Below are 5625 nucleotides of genomic sequence, written 5' to 3'. Positions count from 1 at the left end.
AAAGGTTGTAATAGGAGCCTGAGTTGATCCTCTGTTGGAACATCTGGGTCTTTTTTATTCAGTTGGACATATAATACAAGGTTTAAGAGTCTCAGTTGTTGTTGTTGTTGTTGTTGTTGTTGTAGTTTCACTCTGAAATTCTTTGCACTGTTCAAAGTTCATTGGTGAAAGGTACAATAATGTAGGAGAGAAAATAATGTGAAAAGGAGAGAAACACAGAAAACCAGGAGAGTCTCTGGGAGTTTTAAAGGTTCATTTATTAACAACATTACAACAGAATGGAAACATGAACATCAGGCTGACATGTTCCAGTATAACATAACAAGAGAAGACAGGTATATCTGTACAGCTCATTGTTATATAAACAGTTCAGTATCACTATTATATTAGAAGTTGATACATTTAACTGACCTACCCTAGAGCTCGCCTGGTTCCCTCTCTGTCTAACACTGTTACTCTGTTTAACTACACCTCAACTAGTCTTCGTCGGCTTTCCTGGGCACGCCGGGGGCCACCCCAGGGTTACCGCTCAAAAATAAAAAAGTGGTGAAGGTCATTCCAACACCCGCCGGCTGACTAAACCAGGCAAGCTCTCAGTAGTAAAAACCTACTTCATTTGACATACTTACGATACACAAATGAACTATGCACACATATACATGTACAAGTAGGCCTATATAATTTTAAAAATATTATTTATTTTATTATATTATATATAAAAGTTTCATGCAAGCTACATGAATTGTCCCAAGTAAACATCAAAACATTTTGATTGAGGTAAAGGTAAAGTAAAGGTACTTTATTAGTCACATATACAGCTAGTACAGTGAAATTCTTTCTCTGCATTTAACCCATCCCTGAGGAGCAGTGGGCAGCCACGGTGCAGCGCCCGGGGACCAACTCCAGATTATGAGCCAGTGCCTTTGGTCAGGGGCACTGACTGGAGGATTAACCTAGCCGACATGTTTTTAGTGGTGGGGGAAACCGGAGCACCCGGAGGAAACCCACGCAGACACGGGGAGAACCCAGGACCTTCTTGCTGTGAGGCAACAGTGCTAACCACTGTGCCACCGTACCGTGCCGAGTTGATGTTTTCTCTTATTTTCTTAATATAATTGGTGTCTATGTCCTTTTCAGAAATATGCTTCAGCTTTAAGGGGCTTAAAGGGTCAAAAATCCGTTGACACATCTTGACTACTGCCACATTGAAGTCTAAATTTAGATGTTTTGTAATATGTTCATTAAAGCTTTTTCTTATAATTTCGTCACATTTTTTCTGCAACATATTCCGTATTATATCCTGTTGATCTGGCAGAAAAATGAGAGTCTTGACTTTCTCACTAAACATCTTTGTATAATCGTCTCTTGTACAGTTTAAGTTGTTTGCCAGTGTAAAGAGCTCACTCAGAGCTTTTCTAATAGATCTACGATGGTTTTCTTTCTCTGCTTTATCAACCTCTCGGGTTGTACGGTAACCTTCTGGAAACTTATAGAATCCTTCAGTATCCAGTTTAAAACAGCAGTTTTTACATCTTTCAAAATGTTTAAAATTAAGGCATGGAGGTAAAGGACTGCATTCAGTGAAATCTTCATAAGACCTTGGACCACTTAATCCCCAGTATTTTGTAAATACCACCAAAGTGGAAATTCCATATGTGTGCCACTCATTGGCTTTGGCCCAAAGTTTAAACATGCAGCATTTTACACCATTTCCCCTTTTTAAACACGGACTGTTGTGTGTGTAAATAAAAATCTCTTTAACTTTCTTTATGTTTTCCCCTTCACGTAAGAACTTCTCAATTTGCTCCAAGACAACTATCTCAGTGTGATCATGATTTATACGTCGCAAAACGCGTTCTAACTGTAAGTACTCATCTGTATGTTTCATTCTGATTACAGCAAATGCAAATTGGGGGATTCCATCTTCTGGATTTATATTCAATGTGGCAGGATTAAAAAAGTTAATAATTTCCAAAGCTGAAGCACATTCCTTTTTTTGTTCAAAAAGTTTTTCAAAAGGATCTGGAAGGTCTTCCAGCCTTGGAGTTCTACCAAGATGAAAAAAGTTACGAATGTGAGAAAAATCATATTTTCTAAAAAATGGTATTTCAAAAGGATCGCAGGAGTTAGGAGTTTGTAATGATGTAAAATGTTCCTTTTTTAGTTTAAAAAGTTTTTCAAAAGGATCAAGTGTAACTGGAGGGTCCTCAAAGTGACCATGTGCTTCTTTTTTGCGCTTCTTCCTCCTGGAGCTAGAAAAAAACAGATATCAAAGTTTGGGTTTAGTTCAGTTTTCAAACACCATTGTATAAAGTGGAAGAAGGAAGGAATCAATCCTCTTAGTTTAATATGTTATAATACTGTAAATGAAGTTTAATATGTTGTAATAAATGAATTAGCGGTGTTGCCTTCATGAAACTGGGACACTTGTCTGTTCAATATATCTCATGTAAAACAAACACAATATGACACTTACATTACAGGTGGTGGCTCTCTGGTAGGAACGCTGACAACATCCTCTGCCCTTAGACCCTCACATCGACTGAGGAAAAACTCCATGGAAAACCCTTTTAACAGGGAAAAAATCTGAGAAACCTCAGGGTGAGCAACAGAGGAGGGATCCCTCACCCAGGACGGGCAGACGTGCAAGAGATGTTGTTACAGAATGTGATGAAGGCAGCTTCTGGTGGCCAGCTCAACGGGAGGACTGGGTGGCAGACTGGTTCAAGATGGAGCTCCGGTCGACCTGTGGAGACAAAGAGAGAGTGCCAGACACCAAGGTCAAACTACAAAGTACAAGAGGAGAGGAGAGGAGAGGAGAGGAGAGGAGAGGAGAGGAGAGGAGAGGAGAGGAGAGAATATGAGAGGAGAGGAGAGGAGAGGAGAGGAGAGGAGAGGAGAGGAGAGGAGAGGAGAGGACGAGAGAGGAGAGGAGAGGAGAGAGGAGAGGAGAAGAGAGAATAGGAGAGGGGAGAGGAGAAGGGAGGAGAGGAGGAGAGATTAAAGGAGAGGAGAAGAGAGGAAAGGAGAGAGGAGAGGAGGAGAGGAGAGAATAGGAGAGGAGAGGAGAGGAGAGGAGAGGAGAGGAGAGGAGAGGAGAGGAGAGGAGAGGAGAGGAGAGGAGAGGACGAGAGAGGAGAGGAGAGGAGAGGAGAGGAGAGGAGAGAGGAGAGGAGAAGAGAGTAGAGGAGAGGAGAGGAGAGAATAGGAGAGGAGAGAGGAGAGGAGAAGGGAGGAGAGGAGGAGAGATTAAAGGAGAGGAGAGGAGAAGAGAGGAAAGGAGAGAGGAGAGGAGGAGAGGAGAGAATAGGAGAGGAGAGGAGAAGAGAGGAAAGGAGAGAGGAGGAGAGGAGAGAATAGGAGAGGAGAGGACGAGAGAGGAGAGGAGGGGAGGAGAGGGGAGGGAAGGAGAGGAGAGGAGAGGACGAGAGAGGAGAGGAGAGGAGAGGAGAGAATAGGAGAGGAGAGGAGGAGAGAGGAGGAGAGGAGAGAATAGGAGAGGGGAGGGAAGGAGAGGAGAGGAGAGGAGATGACGAGAGAGGAGAGGAGAGGAGAGAGGAGAGGAGAGAATAGGAGAGGAGAGGAGGAGAGAGGAGGAGAGGGGAGGGAAGGAGAAGAGAGGAGAGGACGAGAGAGGAGACGAGACGAGAGAGGAGACGAGAGAAGAGTGGAGAGGAGAGGAGGGGAGGGAAGGAGAGGAGAGGAGGGGAGAGAAGGAGAGGAGAGGAGAGAATAGGGGAGAGGAGAGGAGAGGAGAGGATAGGAGAGGAGAAGAGAGGAGAGGAGAGAATAGGAGAGGAGAAGAGAGGAAAGGAGAGGAGAGAATAGAAGAGGACGAGAGAGGAGAGGAGAGAATATAGAGGAGGAGAGGAGGAGAGACGAGACGAGAGGAGTGGAGAGGTGGAGAGAGGAGAGAATAGAAGAGGAGAAGAGAGGAGAGGAGAGGAGGGTAGGCTGTTGTCTTTGCGGTTTCACTGCAAGACAACTCACTTCACCAAGTTCCCGAGCACTGAGCTGTCAATCAAAAACTTGTTAGCCAATGAGAACTCCCCCCTGAAAACCCTTTTACTGTAACAGGGGAAAATCTGAGAAACCTCAGGGTGAGCAACAGAGGAGGGATCCCTCACCCAGGACGGGCAGACGTGCAATAGATGTTGTTACAGAATGTGATGAAGGCAGCTTCTGGTGGCCGGCTCAATGGGAGGACTGGGTGGCAGACTGGTTCAAGATGGAGCTCCGGTCGACCTGTGGAGACAAAGAGAGAGTGCCAGACACCAAGGTCAAACTACAAAGCACAAGAGGAGAGGAGAGGAGAGGAGAGGAGAGGAGAGGAGAGGAGAGGAGAGGAGAGGAGAGGAGAGGAGAAGAGAGTAGAGGAGAGGAGAGGAGAGGAGAAGAGGAGAGGAGAAGAGAGGAGAGGAGAGGAGAGGAGAGGAGAAGAGAAGAGAGGAGAAGAGAGGAGAGGAGAAGAGAGGAGAGTAGAGGAGAGGAGAGGAGAGGAGAGGAGAGGAGAGGAGAGGAGAGGAGAGGAGAAGAGAGGAGAGGAGAAGAGAGGAGAGTAGAGGAGAGGAGAGGAGAGGAGAGGAGAGGAGAGGAGAGGAGAGGAGAGGAGAGGAGAGGAGAGGAGAAGAGAGGAGAGGAGAGGAGAGGAGAGGAGAAGAGAGGAGAGGAGAGGAGAGGAGAGGAGAGGAGAGGAGAGGAGAGGAGAGGAGAGGAGAGGAGAGGAGAGGAGAGGAGAGGAGAGTAGAGGAGAGGAGAGGAGAGGAGAAGAGAGGAGAGGAGAGGAGAGGAGAAGAGAAGAGAGGAGAAGAGAGGAGAGGAGAAGAGAGGAGAGGAGAGGAGAGGAGAGGAGAGGAGAGGAGAGGAGAAGAGAGGAGAGGAGAGGAGAGGAGAGGAGAGGAGAAGAGAGGAGAAGAAAGTAAAGGAGAGGAGAGGAGAGGAGAGGAGGGTAGGCTGTTGTCTTTGCGGTTTCACTGCAAGACAACTCACTTCACCAAGTTCCCGAGCACTGAGCTGTCAATCAAAAACGTATTAGCCAATGAGAACGCCCCCCTGAAAAAGCCCACCCACCTGAGAGGTTTGTCTCAGAACTGCAACCAAAAACTCATGGAGCGTAAAGGAGAGGAGGTGGCAGCGAAACCGCGAAGACAGCAGCAGCAACTGAACTTCAAATTGAAACCGTCAATATCACTCAGCCTCTATAGGATGCTAATGCTAGCTTGTTGTTAGCTTGTTTCTAACTTCAGCTTTTACTTAGAGTTAGTTCGTGTTAACCTTCGCTGTAAAAAAGCTGAAATGAACTTGTTGGGATCGAGTCAGCATCGATGGTCCATCGCACCAAGTTAATTTCAGCTTTTTTAGACAACAACACTCAAAATGGCGACAACGGGGATTTCCACAACTCCGTGACGACGACTCAAACCGATATTGGAACGCAGCACTAGTGTCTAACTTTAGCTTCAAGTTACAGTTTAGACATTTTACATTAAGCATTAATATTTTAATCTATATAATACATTAAGGTCACTTATATCTGCTTTGTCGAGATGTTTTCTCTCCCACAGTGTCCTCATCCGCTTTCTTCCTCTGCCGTCTGTCTTCGTCGCTCGGTTTATAAACCTCAGT

The 5625-nt window shown here is 45.7% G+C and overlaps 1 long non-coding RNA gene across 1 annotated transcript; it reads left to right on the top strand.

Annotated features, from left to right (window-relative positions):
• The first annotated feature begins 248 nt into the window (after positions 1–248).
• LOC310990757 lies at positions 249–2092 on the top strand. The gene is made up of 2 exons (XR_014595594.1): positions 249–777; positions 1086–2092. It is a non-coding gene; the product is annotated as an uncharacterized lncRNA (long non-coding RNA).
• The last annotated feature ends 3533 nt before the right edge of the window (positions 2093–5625 follow it).

The sequence above is a fragment of the Trachurus trachurus genome, assembly GCF_905171665.1.
Source record: "Trachurus trachurus genome assembly, chromosome: 9".
In the NCBI taxonomy this organism is placed as follows: domain Eukaryota; kingdom Metazoa; phylum Chordata; class Actinopteri; order Carangiformes; family Carangidae; genus Trachurus; species Trachurus trachurus.
This window is presented reverse-complemented; position numbering and strand designations above follow the sequence as displayed.